Source organism: Atractosteus spatula, chromosome 4, assembly GCF_055471065.1.
Source record: "Atractosteus spatula isolate fAtrSpa1 chromosome 4, fAtrSpa1.hap1, whole genome shotgun sequence".
NCBI classification, from domain to species: Eukaryota; Metazoa; Chordata; class Actinopteri; order Semionotiformes; family Lepisosteidae; genus Atractosteus; species Atractosteus spatula.
In genome coordinates, this window is record NC_142709.1 from 34299748 (window position 1) to 34323050 (window position 23303).

General features: G+C 39.2%; 1 long non-coding RNA gene across 1 annotated transcript; it reads right to left on the bottom strand.

Annotated features, from left to right (window-relative positions):
• Positions 1-6703: 6703 nt before the first annotated feature.
• LOC148836267 (uncharacterized) lies at positions 6704-10965 on the bottom strand. The gene is made up of 3 exons (XR_016090967.1): positions 10583-10965; positions 9480-9791; positions 6704-7707 (listed from the first exon to the last, which is right to left on the bottom strand). It is a non-coding gene; the product is annotated as an uncharacterized LOC148836267 (long non-coding RNA).
• Between the last annotated feature and the right edge of the window lie 12338 nt (positions 10966-23303).

Genomic DNA, 23303 nt, shown 5'->3' on the forward strand with positions numbered 1-23303 from the left:
CAAATTAGGCAAACTTGGGTGGCCTCTAGTGGCCATTCTCTTATCATTTCACCCTAGTGGGACTGGCAAATCCCCTTCTTATTGCAATGAGCTGCGCCAAGGGCTCCTTGTATCGATTGAACAAATCTGCAATTAAATTAAAATGCACTGATTATAATGCATGAAATACATAAAGACCCATAAACCATAAATAAGGAAGCAATGGGCATTTTCTTATTTCTCCAAATCAGCAGTTTCTAACTGATGCATGTTGTATGAAACATGTTGTATCTCTCTTCTTTCATAGATTCTAGTCTAAATCAATATCCTTGAGGAGAGAATTAAAGTGACTCGACCCTTCACTAACCACTCAATGAAAGCAACAAGCAAATGAAGATATAGTTATTGCTGCTTACATTATTCTGCATATCTATGCACTTGCCTTTAGGCAAAATACTTTTTAATGATTTTTTAGGGGTCAGTCAAACCAAATAAAACAACAGCAATACATGAGCAGCACAATTCTGCTGTTTGCTTAAGCCTTTCAATTCTTTTTTAATGATTTCACAAATAGTTGTTTATCATCAAGTGATTTCTACAGAGTGTCTTTCTCTCCTCCAATGAAAATGCCCAGCTCTTCCCCTGGCCTTCCATCTCCAAGTGAGAAAGAATAAAGCAAGAAAACACTTTAAAACACTGTTTATACAAGTACACTAGCAAACCTGCGATCACACCTCATGAGGCAGATAAAGTAATTTGCAGACCACAGGTGCTGCTGCAGGCAAAGTCAGCTTTAACTCTACCTCAGTTACAGAATGAAAACCTACTTGGTTTCGTTTATGTCATGTGATCTTTGGACAGCTCTCGCCTCAGAAATCATGCAGACTTGCAGATTAATTCTCATGACAACTGTCATGTAACTCACAGCAATCCATTGTCTTTTATAAAATGTTTTATCTTCCTGTTGTGTACTTCCAGAATGCCGTGGAATAATAAAACCACCAAGTGGCCTCAGGAAAACAGTATTGCTTTTTAGCTTGGCCTCCTGTCTTGCATATTATTTAAGAAAATGCCTTTGATTAGGGTGGAGTGCAGTTATTGAGCCCAGCACAGCAAGTTATTGGCTAAGCAATAGCCTATATTGGTCTGGAGATTACACTTGGTAGAGACTGTGGCTAGTGACAGGTCTTTGAAGATAGAAGAAGGTTGTAGGTGTCTGCTCAGCAGAGCTGCTCAATCTGGAGAAAAGTTTACTTCAATGATGCATGCTTTTGCAGAACACTGTCCTCTTAAAGGAGGAAGTACTCAGCTTGTGGTTTTATGTACACTAGTGTGAGGACATGGTTAAAAGAACCTAGTGGTTGCACAGATGGTGCAGTCTTTATTCTGGGATGTGCTTTCATGTGTCTTTTTTACATACAGGATACAAGAAAACAGCGAACCGCTTATTTTGTCCTATTGAAAGAGCTGATCTGCTTTTTGCATAGGAACACTAAAGGTTTCACACCAAAACTTTTGATCCAATTTGAGGACTGAGTGATTTCAAAAACAGATTTGTGACTTTTTGTGGGGACACTCTAAAGTCAAAGTGTAGGAAAACTGCACAGATGATTAGAGATTAGAAAAGTAAAATGGGCAGTATGGAAGAATTGTTGGTGGCAACAATGCAGAGCTTCAAAACATGTGTGGCACAACACCATGGAAAAAACTCAAAATAATTTTATTTTAAAAAGTTTGAGCCTGGTGATCAAAGCAGAGCACAACAGTCTAAATAATGTTTTACTAGTGCATTGTAGAACTTGCATAACTTGTCTGGAATTAAATTCCAAACTTCTTGTTATTTGTTGAATCAGTCTGTTTGCTTATACAGTATATTTCTTTCCCCAAAATAATTGGACACAGAAGGATATAGAAATAAGTACACAGTAAAATCTTCAAAATCTTCAGTATTGTCTACTGTGTTGATCACTTCTGACAGATTACAGTTAAATTCCTCTTGCATTGTTTGTACACTACTTGATTATATCTAAGACTTTCTATAATTCCCTTACTGCAATTTCTGTTTGCCACTACCTCTATGTTTGCATCATCTGAAAATTTAATTTATTTTTCATCTATATCAGCATCTCGGATAAAGATCAATCTAGAAAAATGAATGAGCCCAGAACAGATCCCTGCAGCACACCACTACTTACACCACCCCAACTGGGGGTTGTGTCTCTAAGATGATCTTAGGTTTCCTGATTATTAACAAGTTTTCTATCCATGTTCTTATTCTAGTAAGTTAATTAAGCTTATGACTGATAATAAAATAATTTGATTTAAGAATGCTTTACACCTGAAAATGCTGTACATCAACACACACACAACTGAAGCAAAAACGGGATTAGACGTCTAGTGTAACAGAGCTGCTGGATCTGAATTGTCAATGCTGGTTTATGCCAATAGAGGGCAGTTGTAACAAGTTAGGAGATAAATCCATTGATTGCAATCTGATAAAAAAAATGTCATATATAGGAGTTTATTCAGTCCACATAGTCCATTTGGTAGTTGGTAATTAATTTATACAAGAATCCAGCAGTTTCTTGATGAAAATCAGAGTATCACCATCAACACACTACCACAAGCCTATGGGTACAGAAAGTCCAAATCTTGGAAAGAGTTATCTGGTCTGGTTTTGGGACAGACAGGTCTTGTAGCTAGACAGTATACAGAGAAAAGGTTCAGTCTTATGGTGAGAAATAAAGTACAAGCCAACACCTGCTGTGTCACTGACAAATAGAGATCAGGTCAGAGGTTTCAGACTTGAGGGGAAACATAAAGGCAAGTAGTTTGCAGGTCCAGACTAGGGTTGGTGCAGGCTCAGCCCTGGTTCCATATTCCCTGTATTAAAGGGAGTTTGTGCATATAATAAAAATAATAATAATAATAATAAACTTTATTTTATATAGCGCCTTAAAGGTGGCTTCTCAAAGCGCTTTACAGGATGACAATAACAATAAATAAGAGTATAACAATAAATAAGGAGAATACACAAGATAAGACACAATTACAATATATAGGGGAGACTGTGGATGGTGGTACTAAGAAGAGCAGAGGGGTGAAGAATGGAAGCAGTTAAGTAAAGGCTTTTCTGAAGAAGAGGGTTTTGAGTCTGGATTTGAAGGAGTTTAGAGAGGGTGACTCTCTGATATCCTTGGGCAAAGAGTTCTAGAGCTTGGGGGCATAATAGGAGAAGGCCCTGTCACCCATACAATGTAGACGGGCTTGGGGGACAGTAAGGAGGGCAGAATTTGAAGAGCGGAGGTTGCGAGGTGGGGAGTAGGGCGATAATAGTTCAGACAGGTATTGAGGTGCCAAGCCATGCAGAGCCTTATAGGTGAGCATGAGGATTTTAAAGTCTACACGGAATTTGACCGGAAGCCAGTGCAAGGACTCCAGGACAGGAGTAATGTGAACACTTGCACTAGACCTGGTCAGGATTCTGGCTGCTGAATTTTGGACATACTGCAGTTTGTTCAGAGTAGATTTTGATACCCCTGCGAGTAGAGCATTACAGTAGTCAATTCGAGAGAATACAAATGTGTTGATCAGCTTTTCAGCCACAGTTAATGATAGCATAGGGCGTAGTTTTGCGATATTTCTAAGGTGAAAAAAAGATGTTTTGACAGTACGCTGCACATGTGGGTCGAATGTTAAGCCAGAATCGAATATAGCCCCAAGGTTTTTCAATTTTGATTGAAGCTCAAGTACAGAGCCATCTACAGAAAGGGTAACAGGACTGGCTTTACGAAGTTGATGGGGGGTACCAATAAGCATGACTTCAGTCTTGTCACAGTTGAGATGAAGGAAGTTTTGAGTCATCCAAATGTTTATGTCAGAGGTGCAATTAGATAGAATAGAGACAGCCATGTCAGTGTCAGGTTTGGTATGGATGTATATTTGAGTATCATCAGCGTAAAAATGAAAGTTGAGTCCATGTGATCTTAAAAGCTGACCAAGAGGGAACATGTAAATGCTGAAGAGCAAGGGGCCCAGTATTGAGCCCTGAGGGACACCAGACTTAAACAAGACCAATTTCAGACCTGTACCCGTTAAGAGAGACAGCGATCAGTGAGGTAAGATTTGAACCATTTGAGGGGAGTGTCAGAAACTCCAAACACAGTCTCAAGACGGGAGAGTAAGATGTTATGGTCAACAGTGTCAAAAGCAGCACTGAGATCAAGGAGGATGAGTATAGAAACCCATTTGAGGGGAGTGTCAGAAACTCCAAACACAGTCTCAAGACGGGAGAGTAAGATGTTATGGTCAACAGTGTCAAAAGCAGCACTGAGATCAAGAAGGATGAGTATAGAAAGAGAACCAGAATCAGAAGCTATTAGAAGATCGTTGGTGACTTTGACAAGGGCCATTTCTGTGCTGTGAAGTTGACGGAAGCCAGATTGGAGGGGTTCAAAAAGGTTGTTTGTCATGAGGTGGTTATGTAACTGAAGTGTGACAGCACGTTCCAGAATTTTATAAAGAAAGGGTAAGTTGGAGATGGGGCGAAAATTGTTAAGATTGTCGAGAGCCATGTTAGGCTTTTTTGGCACGGGGGTAATGGCAGCAGTTTTGAGGACCGTTGGTACAACGCCAGTGCTCAAGGATTCATGTAAAATATTGAGGACAATGGGTCAGAGAGAAAAGAAACAGGACTGGAATAAAGTGGTGGGAATGGGATCTAAGATAGATGTGGTGGGTTTCATGCGTGTAACTAGTTTGTTGAGGGATGCTGAGTCAAGAAGAGAGAAGCTGGAGAGAGGGGAACCAGAGAATTTGGATGAGGAGGGAGGAGGTATGGAAATGATATGCATAGTGGAGAGATCCTCCACATACAGCCAGTTTTACAAGCAGTAAATTCTGGGTGCACTGTCTTCCTACTGATCATACCGTATAAGAATTTATATTTGCTCTTTAAATTTACAATAGTTCAATTTTATCAAAGTAACATGCTTACATTCAGCAAAAATCACAGTATTTTCAACAAAATCAGCACACCACCCACTGAGCACTCTCAGAGGAAGCATCACTGGGATTGTTGACAAGTTGTGGAAGTTCAATATGAAAAACTGACCTTGAAGCATTTAGACGCACTTGCAGTCTTGGATCACACTTAAAACACAGCTGATCTTTTTAAATGAGTTTTAATGAGTTTTTAAAATTATTTTGGTAACATAATTTTTTACTTTTTCTATCTTCATTATTCATTATTAACAGCTTTCTCACCAGTTGGAACTGAAATTTGATTACCAAAAAGCTCTCTAGTACAGTACTTTGTATTGGCATTCCACGAAGAAAAAGAATCTAATATAAAGCAGAAAAGTATAATCTTTACAGAAACCTCACAATTATGTCATGTCCGGGTGTGTGCCGCTAATCAGTCCCGCTTGCTCATGTGGGACCACACACCTCTGTAGCTGTTAGAACATACTCAGGCAGACTTTAACAATGGTCTTCTGACTAGTTTATTATTTCTTTATTACTTCCATTTCCTTGAAATACTTCCCCCACCCTTCACTCAGGGCTCTGTCATTAGCTGATCTGCTGTGCATTTGCTACTTCATATTTTTTTCGCCAGTGAGCTTTCTATATTTTGCGCCTTTTATGTTGTTTCAGCACTTAAGCTGTATCTAACCGCTACCGCCTTTCAGCCCTGAGTTTAATAAGGAGATATGGAGCATTTCTGTTTCCTTTACCTTTCAGCCACAAAATATTTCAGAGAGATACATTACACATAATTATGCAGCTTCTTAATCAGTAATGTAAGATTAGTAATTCACTGTTATCATGGCAGTGCAGTCTCATTGTAGAATCTCACTCAGTTATCCCCTGGATAATCGTAGATTTCCAACTACAGTTGTAATACAGCTGTAATTCTTAAGTATTAAGTATTAATTGCTTAAGGGTTTGAATGTATAATTGAATGTATAATCAAACTATTTTCTTTTCTTTTCATTATTGGTTTTAATGTCTTGTGTTTCTACTGAAAAACATCCTTTCAGGGCAGACCTCCAGGGGAGATCCAAGTCTATAATCCTATCTGTGTATTTTATTGCAAACGTAAGATTCTTTATTCTGCTTACAGCAACTATTCCATCACCAGTTTTTGCTTTGACGAACACTGCTTAGAGGGTTTTGATATTCCTTGGCTGATTCTGCTTGGAGTGTACTTGAAAAAATTAAGTGCTGTCAGTAGGTCACACACTATGGATTTGATGCTGCAATCTCTTGCTCTTAAAACACTTTACATTCCAACTAAATCTCCAGCTTTCACATTGTCATTTAAGAATGACATTAAACAATAGTAATATATTTGTTACAGTTTAAGCAATGGGTATTTTATCTGATTTCCTCTTTAGGCCCAACTATGTGCCTGTTTTGTTTTTCAGGACCAGTATTATCATGGATTGAGGCTTCAAAACATGCATTTGATTCCTTATGCAATATGAAAAGACAACAAATGCAGTCAAGCAATCTATTAGGTGAGGCATGCATCATTAATATGTTAATGTAATTTAAATTAATACATTAAACATTAATACAAAATTTGAATTAAACTGAAAGAAGGGATTCTAATGCTGTTTTGCAAAGAGAGTAAATTTCATTATTCAATTTTAAATCAGCATTCCAGGGGAGAACTGTGTCGTGGAATTTTATCAAAGAAGAGACAGGAGAGGTGTTCTCATTCATTCAGTAAGGCATTTATTCATACTGCAATATGGGAACAGCAACCTCCTGACTGTGCAGACAGTGGAAGCGGATTCAAAGCGCGTCGGGAGGGTGCCTTGTTTTATATCTTTTGCTGATACAACACTTCAAGGATTGGAGAAGCAGGAATTTTCCATTCCTTATAGGTTTCTGCTTTAAGCAAAGAAAGAGAGTAGTTACGCAAATGGTTTCTCATCCGCCTTTTTCAGGCGGCAGAGATAAACGTTATTAAAACATCCCGTGCCCTTGACTCGCTGGGTGCAATCACACTTTGTTCTAAGAATCCAGCTGCTTCTGCAACACAGCTCTGCCCGTAAACAACATTTTTAGGATAAAACACTTCTTCTCAGTAACTTTCCATTACAACCAATTATCGTTAATATTGAACAATTGAGAATAGGGTTCTGTTGCGGATGGGTTTACAGAGCAGATGGAGTAGGATCCTGTGCCAGTTCAGGAGGCGAGACAGCAGCCAAAACAAAGTCACAATCTAAAGAGTTGTCGAAAACGGGAGTCAGAAGTCCTTTACCTTGAGGGAATGTGCAAACCTCAGGCCAGATCGTGATCCAAGGAGAGTAGTTCGAAACGTGAAAGATCAGGAGCCGTGTAGACTGAGAGAGAACACCAAAGCAGGTAGAAAGCTCAAAAGGAATATTGCTTAAATACTTTAATAGGGAGAGAGTGATTGAGCAAGGTGGTAGGTTAAGTAATTAGCGCCTCTGTCTTCGTCTTGTTCTGGACGTCCGGGCCGTAACAGGTTCATTGTGTGTTCTAGTACACGCAAACATTTAAACACCATGTTAAGTTAGAAATCACTTAATTGTTAATCAAAATCAAATCTGAATTTCTAACCTGCTTTTATATTTCTCTGGAAAATTATGGCTAAAATCAATGCAACACTTATAACTCCAGCAGAAGCATATATCCTCCATCGTGCATCCGAACTGGTTTCACTGAATACTATTCCATCACTTTCATTACCTGAAGAAAAAAAAAGTAGAGTCAAGGCACCCAACTCTTATTTTGTAGATAAATTCACAAACCGTAAGACGATACTGCAATTGTAGAAACACTCTATGGTTATTGGACACTTGAGCACTAAATGATTGAGAAAGTGAAATGTTAAGGGTTGGATTTGACTACAATTTGAGTAGCTTGGACCGAAGTCTTAAATCTATGGCCCATGGGCCAGTTGCGGCCTGCCACCGTTACTGAAATGGCCCACAAAAACTATAATTATATTTGGCCCAGTATTAAGTAAAATATGCAGTTCCTATTTGGAACACTAAGTGTCACCATCACATAAAATCAAATCTCAAAACTGATTAGCTACCCCCCTCCTCCTCTTTACCCTCTTCAAAACTTTATTTCTGTACCTTAAGGTTAGCAAGCTTTTCAAAATCGCAGAACCAAAGAATCAAAAAAATTGACAGCGAATGCAGGAGATTCCAGCCACGCTGATAAAATTAATACTTTTCCCCTGAGTTCAGAGGCAAGAGTGTCTGTGATGTGCTCCGAATCTCCACAACAACACTCACACCTGACTCAATAGCGATTCTGCAGTCCAAGGCACAGCATCACTGTTCCCATTAGTAGAGTCATCACTAGTTAGTAAACTTTGTGAAATCTTACTGGTATATAAAAAGTAAATAATATTATTATTTAGATAGGTCATTTCAACCTTAAAGTACAAAATGCGTAACATTCACCTATTAGGGTAGTCCCCTAAATTAAATGGCAATTTGACTATTGGAATGCACTTATATCAGGTATTATTTGTTTATTTTTATTATTAGAGGTAGCCTGTGGCCCGCCGCACCATATTTTGTTCTCCAACTGGCCCCCAATAAACAAAGTTTGGACACCCCTGTCTTAAACCATCCAAGACTTTTCATCTGTTTCTGCCTGTGGGGAAGGAAGCCAGCCATGTTAATCTAACTGGACATGTGGACAGCAGATTTTAATGGGTGTATATAATGTACACACACTTCAATTTCAGATTTCAAAAGTGATTTTTTATTTGTTTCTTAATTTGCTTTTCTTTGAGCACAGGAAGGAAACCACCTTGAATGATACAAACCAAGTCGTGAACAGATCTGATTAATACTTTTTTTTGTACCACATACTGCCTGTATTGTACTAATGTAGGCATACTGCCTGTATTGTTGGCCTATAAACACACTCATGTCAATGTGTCACTCTGTAATATCTTCTAAATATGTCTTGATTAAGCGCTGAATTCTTTTGTCTTTACACTCTGAGATTACACTTTTTGAATTTTGTTAAAATCTTTACCCATAAACATGGACTTGTCTTTAACTTACTATGAACATTTTTAAACTTCTTTTACACACAAGGTACTAGGAAAGACAGGGTAATGAAATAAAAAGTTTTGTGATGTACACTGATGACACAGTGTAGCTGAGTATACAGTCCCAGGCCAAGGAGTCTAAGGGGTCAAAGCAGTGGGTCTCCTTTCTGCATTCAGGTAGTGCAGCCAGAAAAAAAAATACAACAGTGTTTGTGTGTTATTTTTAACTTTGTAAGTCTCATCCATATGCTCTGCTGCATTCATCTAAACTAAAATGTATTTTATTAGAGTGTCCATTGTTTTCTCAATTTCTTGGTTATGAATGTGACTTCAGAAAATGATGTGCCGTTTATAGAGAAAAAATAACAATTGCCAATCACCACACAGAGTATTTGGTATTGTCAAGTGTCAACAATCTTTTTACAAATGGTGTTCTACTCACCCTGTGCAGATACTTTAAAATGCATCGTATGTATCCCATTAGTGTCAATAATCTGACACCTGTAACTCCCTTCATCAGAACTCTGAAAGTGTGATATGTGAAGAACATGACCGTCGTGCTTCTTCATTATTGTTATTCTGGAATCACCACAACTGCTGTTTACAGTATTGTTGTCAGACCGGAAAAGCACTGAACGCTCAGTCCCGCTGGTCCTGTTGAAAACCCATTCTTCAAGCCATAGTCCCTTAACTGTCCAGTTCAAACATTGTAGAGACACATCCTTCCCCGTGATAAAACTTACATGCTGAAATTCTGTAAAAAATAATTTAAACATTGTTTTCGAAAAAGAGTTTTGTGACATAATTAAACGTTTCCATTATGTACCATTTGTTTATGAGCTAGACTGCAATTTATGATGATCTCCTCCAAAAACGAACTAAAAATGAAAGTTGAAAAAATTGATAACAAATTGATAACTTTTGTAATGTTGCAAATGGGAGGAGTTTAGTATTTAACTGCTATCAACCTGATTGACTACTTGGGCCGAATGTTCCGTTAGCCCATTAGGTAATTAGTGACTAATTGATCTACAGATCTCATTCAGCCTTTTCTTGAAAGATACCATAGTATTGGCTTTAACAAAATGGCAAGTACTGTGTTCCAGACTCCCACAGTCTTTTTGCTAAAACAGTTTTTAAATGCACATCTCTCTTGTGTAAAGTATAGAGTATAAATGGCAAGGACACTTGAATTGTGACCAAAATAAGTATTAAGAAATAATAAATAAACATTTAAATATAATTATCAGTGTAGTTCCAGTGTTCCCTCTGGACATTTAAGGGAGCACATTTTAATAATTGTGTCTTTTGGCAAGATTTTCCTTTGAGTTTTAATTAACAGTGCTTGCATTATTCTAAATTATGAAGTTCCTTTTATGTTTCACCAAGTTCTGCCATATTGTGCTATGCAAAGACATGAGCATGACCAAGGGCAGTGCTAAAAACCATACAGTACTGTCTGCTCTTAACAGCAATGATAAGGCTACTACCTTCCTACAGATATTTTCTGTTATTACTATTTACTGGAGCTGGTGTTTCTCTTACCTTGAGTTTGAATTTGTCTCAGCAGTAGAACAAAAGCACAGACAACTGTGTCCACTCGCATGCTGTGTGACTGCAGAATTAAAAGAGACATACAGTTTACAGCAGGAGCTCGTACCCCTGCACAGGGCTACTGCACAGGCAAGTCACAGTGTGACCTCAGTGCTTCTCCGTCACTGGACTCTATAAAAGTAAATGTAAGCCATCAGACAGAATAGAAATTTGAACGTCCTGCTCAAGAAAACTGTGGTTCTCACTTTACGTAACCTCTAATAGCCTCATGCTTCAGGTTTGCTCAGACTCTTGACTGTGTGCCCAAAAAAGACGAAAACAAAGGTAGTACACAGTTTTCTGTACTGTGCTTCTGAACAAAACAAGAAATGAAAGCAACTGTGTTAGAAACAGAAGCTACCATCATTCTGATAAATTGCCACCCCCCAGAAGAAGCTGGCACGAAACCACACATTTTCCAATTGTTTTCTCATTTGGGTTGGGTCTCTCTAATTTTAATTTCCACGGGTATCACCTTCCATAAATTAAAGCATCATTTAAAGTGAAAGCAGCCTCAGTGAAGCAGTCATTGTTACTTTCCCAAATTTGTTGTCTCTGCAATTCACTGCCATCCCCAATGCCTCTTTAAAACTTATATCTTACAAGAATTGTATTGCAGCTCCGGATTTGTCTCCAGTACAATCTTCGACTCTCTTCCATGTGTTGTAGATGTGTAGCAATATTCACAAATCAAGAGTAAAAAGAAAAAGAGTACAGATAATTTAATTTTTAGAGGCATAACCAAAGGTTTGGTGAAGCTCACAGGAAATTTACAGGACTGTTAGGTTCATGTTCAATGTACTTTTGAATTGATCACTATCATTCAGTATTATTGCTTAAGGCATTAATGGTAACCCACTACTGACATGGCCTTGTTCTGCTTAGTTGCTGAGATCTATAAAGATCAGGCTGTACGATGACAATGCTCCTGCCTAATACGTTGTAGAGTAAGGGAACATAGTGAGGGAGTTTAAAGATGAAGGTATAAGATAAAGGTGTCTCTTTGCACTGGATTCATCAGAACTCCCATGTGCTCTCAGAGGGCCTGGTGGTGGCAGGTGATGGTATCCCTTTCAGCAGAAATTTTGTCAAAAATGTAATCTTCCTCAATGCTCTCCAGCTGGGCCAATGTAAACGTTAGATCACCATGTACTGAACTCCAATGTGCTGGATGGGATTTAAGCAGAGTTACTGCCTTCTCCTACTCTCCAATTCTTCAATACTGTCTCATTTCAGCCTCTTGCAGTCCTGTTGGATGCCCATCTCTCCTTGTATCAGAAGAGATGAGGTCAGTGTTGAGACACTGAGGCCATCTGCAATAAAATCCCCCAGCGGAGTGCATCACTATACCAAAACAGTGAGTGAACAGGGTGAGTCCTTGCAGGAAAGTGCAGTTACTACAGAAGTGTTCTGCAAGATAAACACTTGGCTGCTTCTTGCCTTTCTATCCTGGGCTTCTGGAGGATTGAGTTCCAGGTTCCACTGCGAAATGAATTGCACACCTTAGGTTCTAACATAACCAGGACTGGTTACCAAAACCAACCTAAACATGTGCTGTATTTATGTTTCAAAAGAAGAAAAGAGGTGCCCAGTGTGAGAATACCTTAATCACATCACTGAATGTCAGCACAAGTTCTTTATTATAATGAACGTTCTTCATCCGCCAAGAAGACATCATCGGCGTAAAGCAGCGACCACGGGTGAGGTGCCTGGAGGTCGGCCGTCGCCGTCTCCATGCAGAGCACAAAGAGCAGGGGCGAAAGGGCTGATCCTTGGTGAATGCCGACGTTGATGGCGAAAGTGCCATATCAAGAAATGAACTAAAATTCTTTTTTTTTCAAGTAAAGATGCTTCTCGTTTTCTATTCTAAACTGTGTTTTTTCATACAAACACCATTTTTATGTGCTATTAGTCTGATATCATTATATTTATTTGGAAAATAAATAAAATCAACTTTTTAACATACAAATTTAAAAATAATTTTCATCAACAATAGTAGTACATCTACTATAATTAAAGACTGAATGTAAAAACAATTTTCCTGAGTAAAGCAGTCAGTGCAACTCATGTACTCTCCAACTTTCAAACTCAATGTGTCTTCAGTGGTAAAATCAGAAGGAAACAGCCACTGACTTCAGTAATCAAATCAGGAAGTGTTCCAATTTCTTCAGTAGCTGCAAAAACAAAAACAAGCTACTATTCGTCCTTACTCCGAGAGTTTGTAAGATCCCGTGTTCTAATTTTTGTGAGTTTAATTTTAGTGATGAGCTGCTATACCATCTTACCTTTTGTATCCAATTAAGCCTTAGAACGAGCTCTGTGTTGGGGGCTCGGACATTAGATAAGCAATAATAATTAACTATCAATTAGTAATTATTCCAGGTAAATTGAGAACCTGAAGGCTCATTACAGCTCTGTAGCAATGCAGGGCACACTTAATGGAAGAAAAGTTTTTATCTCCATGCATTTAAAACATCTTGTGACAGCAAAAATGATTCTTTTGATACCTGTATTTAAATTAATTAGAGGAACATGCAACTGCTATTGGTATATGTTTTTTCCAACATTCAGGAAAAGTCCAGGATTAAAGATCTAATACTTACACACTAAGTTTCAGACTAATTGTACATCAGAGTGCTAATTCACAGTGGTTTCAGTCCCCCCGTGTGTTAACAGGGGAACTCTATAGATAGTAGCAGATTTCGTTTCTGTTTTGTCTAGTTACGAAAGTTTCAGCTTTTATGATATGACCACAGTAGGTTGCTGTAGCAAAGTCCTGATTATTTAGAAGGTCAGCAAAGTGGCCATTATTTTCCATTTCAATTTCTCCATCAATTTCAAGAGCTAGTTTTCTGTACTTGCAGATTATTTTTTAGAAATGCAGGGAAATTTATGAAAATGTTTTGCAGTAAAGTGATGAACATGCGCTGTAAGAAACTGTTAATACTATAATAGCAGCGCTATCTACAGTGACATGAGCTGTAAGAACTGACTGGTAATGGCAGCATTACAGTGTTTTTGTTGTTGATGGTTGTGTTTATATATTTTGTTACAATAGTTGTGTTACGGGTGCTGGTCCAGGCTCCCGTGAAGTGCATAGCTTAGGACCCTATGGACATGGTACAGTATAATCCAGAAGTACAGTGGATATAAAAAGTCTAAACACCCTTATTGAAATTGCAGGTTTTTGTGATGAAAAGCCAGAAATCAAGATAAACCATGTCAGACATTTTTCCATCTTTAATGTGATCTTGCAAGCAACAAAATTCAAGAGAAAAACAAATAGATAATTATTAGGAAAAATAATGTTACGGCCACGAACTGAGATCCGTGCCAGGTCTTGTATGATGTGATGCTGTAAGAGCTGGAGAAAACAGGAGGCGTGGTAAAAGGAAACACACAGGGGTTTAATAGTGCAAAAAATAATAGTGACAATCCGTGAGACAGTGAACGGGGGAGACAAAGAATGGCATCCAAACCCAAACGGGTCCAAAGGCAGGTCAGGGCACAGTCTGGGAGTCCAGCAGCGATTAATCCATCCTGGGACGCGACAAGGTTAAAATCCCCGGGAAGGGGGAAAACACGAACACAGCCAAAAGATGGAGGCCCAAGGGTGACGGGGCGAGATCCTCCAGACCCCGGGCTCAGGAAGTGGGAGATGTCGGGGATGAGGCCTATGCTCTCAGGACACGGACGTAGGATTTTCCTGGCTAGAGCTACTCCCAGTCTTATTGTTATTTACTACTTGGTTTTTGGCTGCCTGACCCTGGTTTGTTCTCCATCTACGTCTCCTGGTTTCGGTTTTGGTACTTCTGCTCTCGTTCTGGTTTTGACTCTCGGCTTCCTTATGGATTACGACTCCGCCTCTGGTTATTTGTAATTTAGCACCAGCTAGTTTACCTATGGCTTTCTGACATAGGTACATGGAGAAAATGTCTTATGGTCTGATGAGAAAAAGGGTGAACTTTTTGGCCTTAATTCTAAAAGATATGTTTGGTGCAAAGACAACACAGCTCATCATCCAAAGAACACCATACCTACTATGAAGCATGGTGGTGGCAGCATCATGCTTTGGGGCTGCTTCTCTTCAGCTGGGACAGGGGCTCTAGTCAAGATAGATGGGATAATGAATAGCTCAAAATATCAAGATATTTTGGCACAAAACCTGCTGGCCTCTGTCAGAAAGCTGAAGATGAAGAGGAATTATACCTTCCAACATGATAACGACCCAAAGCACACATCCAAGTCAACCAAGGAATGGCTTCAGAAAGGGAAGATCAAAGTCTTGGAATGGCTCAATCAGACCAGACCTCAATCCCATAGAAAACCTAGAATGACCTAAAGAGGGCTGTGCACAGGAGATACCCTGGCAATATGAAGGAGCTTGAACTTTTTTACAAGGAAGAGTGGGATAAAATTGCAAAGTCCAGGTGTTGATAGAGACTTAAGTTGATAGAGACTTATTCACAAAGACTTACTGCTGTGTTAAATGCAAAAGGTGCTTCCACAAAGTATTAGTTGGGGGGTGCACACTTATGCAACCAGGGTGTTGTAGGTTTTTAATTTCAATTATTTTTCCTAATAATTATCTGTTTGTTTTTCTCCTGAATTTTGTTGGTTGCAAGGTTATATTAAAGATGGAAAAATGTCTGACATGATTTATCTTGATTTCTGGCTTTACATCAGAAAAACCTGCAATTTGAATAAGGGTGTGTAGACTTTTAATATCCATTATAACTGGAAAAGGACAACTGGGAAAAAACGCTGAAGGATCAGGACAGGATGTTAGACAGGGGTCGTGAGGATGGTGATCCAGTATTTGGGGGGCTTGGCACAAGCGAAAAAGTCCAAACAGTCCAAAAAGGAAACTGGGGCGCAGTCCAGGGTCAAGGTGCCGCGAGAACCATCCAAGACAGACAAGGTTAAAATCTGGAACGGGATCCGGAACAGGAAAAGGGAGTTAAAAACAGGATAACGAGGCCAGGCGCTCCCAGCCCCAGACTCAGATGGTCAGGACGCCAGGGAATAAGGCCTACCCACGGGCTACCCGCGAGTCCGGGGAATAGGCAAGCCTTGTGGCGTCGATCTTCCAATGCTAAGCGAGGAATAGCGAAAGCGCCAGGCTTAAATAATAACAGGCAGGTGCACATAATTAACTAAAATTTGAAAGGGTCGGAGCGTCCTTGAGGAGGGATGACGATCATGACAAGTTGATGCCTCCATTATTTATGAGAGGGAGAAATTACTCCAAATGCAACCAAAAAATGCTGATCCAGACCTGGAGTTCACCAGCAGATTGTCCTGCAGAGTGTGCACCCTTAGTGGACTGAATAATGGGAATTGAATTGTTTGACTGTTTTCTGTTTTTAAATATGTTAGAAGTTGGCTTTTAACTATTGCATGTATGAAGTAAAAAAAAAAAATTCCAACTTAAAAGTTCACATAAGGCTTCAGAGCTGAACAATTAAGTTGGGCTGGAATGAAAACCGGCAGCTTGCTGGACTTCGGGACCAGGACTGGGAACCCCTGATCTAGAGAGCTCTGAGCTTACAAACCAGGGTTGCACAACGTCAATCCTGGGATTCCTGGGGGGACAGAAGATTACTGCTTTTCTTACAATCTGAAAAGCCTTTTCTTTGCTCAAAAAAAAGGTGGAGGTGAAGATTTAAACCTCCTGGAGTTGAGCACCCATGTTAAAAAAGAGCTCAAACCTCCCCTACTTAGCTGCAATTCATTAGTTAATATGAGCCCAGTAATCTCTTTCTGCTATTTCTTCCTCCTTGCATTCCAGTGAACGGAAACTGTGAATGCACATAGTGTATTGTAACTGTAGCTGTCTAACATTACATTGAGTTTTCAAATTAGGCAAACTTGGGTGGCCTCTAGTGGCCATTCTCTTATCATTTCACCCTAGTGGGACTGGCAAATCCCCTTCTTATTGCAATGAGCTGCGCCAAGGGCTCCTTGTATCGATTGAACAAATCTGCAATTAAATTAAAATGCACTGATTATAATGCATGAAATACATAAAGACCCATAAACCATAAATAAGGAAGCAATGGGCATTTTCTTATTTCTCCAAATCAGCAGTTTCTAACTGATGCATGTTGTATGAAACATGTTGTATCTCTCTTCTTTCATAGATTCTAGTCTAAATCAATATCCTTGAGGAGAGAATTAAAGTGACTCGACCCTTCACTAACCACTCAATGAAAGCAACAAGCAAATGAAGATATAGTTATTGCTGCTTACATTATTCTGCATATCTATGCACTTGCCTTTAGGCAAAATACTTTTTAATGATTTTTTAGGGGTCAGTCAAACCAAATAAAACAACAGCAATACATGAGCAGCACAATTCTGCTGTTTGCTTAAGCCTTTCAATTCTTTTTTAATGATTTCACAAATAGTTGTTTATCATCAAGTGATTTCTACAGAGTGTCTTTCTCTCCTCCAATGAAAATGCCCAGCTCTTCCCCTGGCCTTCCATCTCCAAGTGAGAAAGAATAAAGCAAGAAAACACTTTAAAACACTGTTTATACAAGTACACTAGCAAACCTGCGATCACACCTCATGAGGCAGATAAAGTAATTTGCAGACCACAGGTGCTGCTGCAGGCAAAGTCAGCTTTAACTCTACCTCAGTTACAGAATGAAAACCTACTTGGTTTCGTTTATGTCATGTGATCTTTGGACAGCTCTCGCCTCAGAAATCATGCAGACTTGCAGATTAATTCTCATGACAACTGTCATGTAACTCACAGCAATCCATTGTCTTTTATAAAATGTTTTATCTTCCTGTTGTGTACTTCCAGAATGCCGTGGAATAATAAAACCACCAAGTGGCCTCAGGAAAACAGTATTGCTTTTTAGCTTGGCCTCCTGTCTTGCATATTATTTAAGAAAATGCCTTTGATTAGGGTGGAGTGCAGTTATTGAGCCCAGCACAGCAAGTTATTGGCTAAGCAATAGCCTATATTGGCCTGGAGATTACACTTGGTAGAGACTGTGGCTAGTGACAGGTCTTTGAAGATAGAAGAAGGTTGTAGGTGTCTGCTCAGCAGAGCTGCTCAATCTGGAGAAAAGTTTACTTCAATGATGCATGCTTTTGCAGAACACTGTCCTCTTAAAGGAGGAAGTACTCAGCTTGTGGTTTTATGTACACTAGTGTGAGGACATGGTTAAAAGAACCTAGTGGTTGCACAGATGGTGCAGTCTTTATTCTGGGATGTGCTTTCATGTGTCTTTTTTACATACAGGATACAAGAAAACAGCGAACCGCTTATTTTGTCCTATTGAAAGAGCTGATCTGCTTTTTGCATAGGAACACTAAAGGTTTCACACCAAAACTTTTGATCCAATTTGAGGACTGAGTGATTTCAAAAACAGATTTGTGACTTTTTGTGGGGACACTCTAAAGTCAAAGTGTAGGAAAACTGCACAGATGATTAGAGATTAGAAAAGTAAAATGGGCAGTATGGAAGAATTGTTGGTGGCAACAATGCAGAGCTTCAAAACATGTGTGGCACAACACCATGGAAAAAACTCAAAATAATTTTATTTTAAAAAGTTTGAGCCTGGTGATCAAAGCAGAGCACAACAGTCTAAATAATGTTTTACTAGTGCATTGTAGAACTTGCATAACTTGTCTGGAATTAAATTCCAAACTTCTTGTTATTTGTTGAATCAGTCTGTTTGCTTATACAGTATATTTCTTTCCCCAAAATAATTGGACACAGAAGGATATAGAAATAAGTACACAGTAAAATCTTCAAAATCTTCAGTATTGTCTACTGTGTTGATCACTTCTGACAGATTACAGTTAAATTCCTCTTGCATTGTTTGTACACTACTTGATTATATCTAAGACTTTCTATAATTCCCTTACTGCAATTTCTGTTTGCCACTACCTCTATGTTTGCATCATCTGAAAATTTAATTTATTTTTCATCTATATCAGCATCTCGGATAAAGATCAATCTAGAAAAATGAATGAGCCCAGAACAGATCCCTGCAGCACACCACTACTTACACCACCCCAACTGGGGGTTGTGTCTCTAAGATGATCTTAGGTTTCCTGATTATTAACAAGTTTTCTATCCATGTTCTTATTCTAGTAAGTTAATTAAGCTTATGACTGATAATAAAATAATTTGATTTAAGAATGCTTTACACCTGAAAATGCTGTACATCAACACACACACAACTGAAGCAAAAACGGGATTAGACGTCTAGTGTAACAGAGCTGCTGGATCTGAATTGTCAATGCTGGTTTATGCCAATAGAGGGCAGTTGTAACAAGTTAGGAGATAAATCCATTGATTGCAATCTGATAAAAAAAATGTCATATATAGGAGTTTATTCAGTCCACATAGTCCATTTGGTAGTTGGTAATTAATTTATACAAGAATCCAGCAGTTTCTTGATGAAAATCAGAGTATCACCATCAACACACTACCACAAGCCTATGGGTACAGAAAGTCCAAATCTTGGAAAGAGTTATCTGGTCTGGTTTTGGGACAGACAGGTCTTGTAGCTAGACAGTATACAGAGAAAAGGTTCAGTCTTATGGTGAGAAATAAAGTACAAGCCAACACCTGCTGTGTCACTGACAAATAGAGATCAGGTCAGAGGTTTCAGACTTGAGGGGAAACATAAAGGCAAGTAGTTTGCAGGTCCAGACTAGGGTTGGTGCAGGCTCAGCCCTGGTTCCATATTCCCGGTATTAAAGGGAGTTTGTGCATATAATAATAATAATAATAATAATTAATAAACTTTATTTTATATAGCGCCTTAAAGGTGGCTTCTCAAAGCGCTTTACAGGATGACAATAACAATAAATAAGAGTATAACAATAAATAAGGAGAATACACAAGATAAGACACAATTACAATATATAGGGGAGACTGTGGATGGTGGTACTAAGAAGAGCAGAGGGGTGAAGAATGGAAGCAGTTAAGTAAAGGCTTTTCTGAAGAAGAGGGTTTTGAGTCTGGATTTGAAGGAGTTTAGAGAGGGTGACTCTCTGATATCCTTGGGCAAAGAGTTCTAGAGCTTGGGGGCATAATAGGAGAAGGCCCTGTCACCCATACAATGTAGACGGGCTTGGGGGACAGTAAGGAGGGCAGAATTTGAAGAGCGGAGGTTGCGAGGTGGGGAGTAGGGCGATAATAGTTCAGACAGGTATTGAGGTGCCAAGCCATGCAGAGCCTTATAGGTGAGCATGAGGATTTTAAAGTCTACACGGAATTTGACCGGAAGCCAGTGCAAGGACTCCAGGACAGGAGTAATGTGAACACTTGCACTAGACCTGGTCAGGATTCTGGCTGCTGAATTTTGGACATACTGCAGTTTGTTCAGAGTAGATTTTGATACCCCTGCGAGTAGAGCATTACAGTAGTCAATTCGAGAGAATACAAATGTGTTGATCAGCTTTTCAGCCACAGTTAATGATAGCATAGGGCGTAGTTTTGCGATATTTCTAAGGTGAAAAAAAGATGTTTTGACAGTACGCTGCACATGTGGGTCGAATGTTAAGCCAGAATCGAATATAGCCCCAAGGTTTTTCAATTTAGATTGAAGCTCAAGTACAGAGCCATCTACAGAAAGGGTAACAGGACTGGCTTTACGAAGTTGATGGGGGGTACCGATAAGCATGACTTCAGTGTTGTCGCAGTTGAGATGAAGGAAGTTTTGAGTCATCCAAATGTTTATGTCAGAGGTGCAATTAGATAGAATAGAGACAGCCATGTCAGTGTCAGGTTTGGTATGGATGTATATTTGAGTATCATCAGCGTAAAAATGAAAGTTGAGTCCATGTGATCTTAAAAGCTGACCAAGAGGGAACATGTAAATGCTGAAGAGCAAGGGGCCCAGTATTGAGCCCTGAGGGACACCAGACTTAAACAAGACCAATTTCAGACCTGTACCCGTTAAGAGAGACAGCGATCAGTGAGGTAAGATTTGAACCATTTGAGGGGAGTGTCAGAAACTCCAAACACAGTCTCAAGACGGGAGAGTAAGATGTTATGGTCAACAGTGTCAAAAGCAGCACTGAGATCAAGAAGGATGAGTATAGAAACCCATTTGAGGGGAGTGTCAGAAACTCCAAACACAGTCTCAAGATGGGAGAGTAAGATGTTATGGTCAACAGTGTCAAAAGCAGCACTGAGATCAAGAAGGATGAGTATAGAAAGAGAACCAGAATCAGAAGCTATTAGAAGATCGTTAGTGACTTTGACCAGGGCAGTTTCTGTGCTGTGAAGTTGACGGAAGCCAGATTGGAGGGGTTTGAAAAGGTTGTTTGTCATGAGGTGGTTATGTAACTGAAGTGTGACAGCACGTTCCAGAATTTTATAAAGAAAGGGTAAGTTGGAGATGGGGCGAAAATTGTTAAGATTGTCGAGAGCCATGTTAGGCTTTTTTGGCACGGGGGTAATGGCAGCAGTTTTGAGGACCGTTGGTACAACGCCAGTGCTCAAGGATTCATGTAAAATATTGAGGACAATGGGTCAGAGAGAAAAGAAACAGGACTGGAATAAAGTGGTGGGAATGGGATCTAAGATAGATGTGGTGGGTTTCATGCGTGTAACTAGTTTGTTGAGGGATGCTGAGTCAAGAAGAGAGAAGCTGGAGAGAAGGGAACCAGAGAATTTGGATGAGGAGGGAGGAGGTATGGAAATGATGTGCATAGTGGAGAGATCCTCCACATACAGCCAGTTTTACAAGCAGTAAATTCTGGGTGCACTGTCTTCCTACTGATCATACTGTATAAGAATTTATATTTGCTCTTTAAATTTACAATAATTCAATTTCATCAAAGTAACATGCTTACATTCAGCAAAAATCACAGTATTTTCAACAAAATCAGCACATCACCCACTGAGCACTCTCAGAGGAAGCATCACTGGGATTGTTGACAAGTTGTGGAAGTCCAATATGAAAAACTGACCTTGAAGCATTTAGACGTACTTGCAGTCTTGGATCAAGCTTAAAACACAGCTGATCTTTTTAATTGAGTTTTAATGAGTTTTTAAAATTATTTTGGTAACATAATTTTTTACTTTTTCTATCTTCATTATTCATTAACAGCTTTCTCACCAGTTGGAACTGAAATTTGATTACCAAAAAACTCTCTAGTACAGTACTTTGTATTGGCATTCCACGAAGAAAAAGAATCTAATATAAAGCAGAAAAGTATAATCTTTGCAGAAACCGCACGATTATGTCCTGTCCGGGTGTGTGCTGCTAATCAGTCCCGTTTGCTCATGTGGGACCTCTGTAGCTGTTAGAACATACTCAGGCAGACTTAAACAATGGTCTTCTGACTAGTTTATTATTTCTTTATTACTTCCATTTCCTTGAAATACTTCCCTCACCCTTCACTCAGAGCTCTGTCATTAGCTGAGCTCCTGTGCGTTTGCTACTTCATAGTTTTTTCGCCAGTGACCTTTCTATATTTTGCGCCTTTTTTGTTGTTTCAGCACTTAAGCTGTATCTAACCGCTACCGCCTTTCAGCCCTGAGTGTTGAGTATATTTTGCGTGCCTTGTTAAATTTTTCTTCACCTCACCGCTGCCTGAGACCTCCTTGTGAGTTCTCAGTCAGATACAGCTATTTTCCAACTCGCTGCGTCAATACAAGTTATTCTTGATTGTACTTGTAAAAGAGCTGTCACAATTTAATACATTAAATACATCTAAATAAAGTCAGATATAAGTATAAACTATAAAGTATGATTAGTAATTAATAACTTTCATTTTTTTCCTGCTCTGTCATAGCTTTGAGGACATCATGGGAAGAGTCACCTTGAGCTATGTTATTATAAATTTGAGCTGTTTTCCTTAAATGAGTAACCAGCAAGGCCTGGAGGTGATACAGGTGTGGTGGGCGCAGTGCTGCAGTTGTGCCAGGGTGCAGCCACACCTGTTCTGCTGCTATCAGTTTTTCCAGGCCCCACAACACACAGTTACTGTTACATATGCTTTTTGTGGTGCTGACGGAAAAGAAGAATGTCACCACATGGCAATATCAGCATAATAAAATAACTCTCAGTACTCTATGAAGTAAATGAACAACAGACAACAAGAATGAATACCAGTGGAAGTAAAAGTTTACAAAAGTTAAGGGTATTGGTTCAACAATAATAATAATAAACTTTATTTTATATAGCGCCTTTAAAGGTGGCTTCTCAAAGCACTTTACAGAATGACAACAACAATAAATAAAAAGAATACACAAGATAAAACACAATTACAATATACAGAGTAAACCGTGGATGGTGGTACTAAGAAAAGCAGAGGGGTGAAGAATGGAACCAGTTAAGTAAAGGCTTTTCTGAAGAAGAGAGTTTTGAAGTTCTGAAGTTGACGGAAGCCAGATTGGAGGTGTTCGAAAAGGTTGTTTGTCATGAGGTTGTTTGTCAACTATACACAGGATTGGAAACTAGCTACCAGATGGCTTTGAGAAGCACAGCTGTTTCCTCCAGCTGTTATGCACTGAGGATAAATTATTTTATAGAACTAGCTCCAGGTATCAGTTTTTCAACCAGCCTCCCTGTTGCATCACCTATTGTTAAATTTACATGCATCCAACACGAAGTATAACATTACTCAACAACCCAAAATTTGAGAAACAGTGTCTTTATACCACACCTCACTGCCTCCCTCATACAAT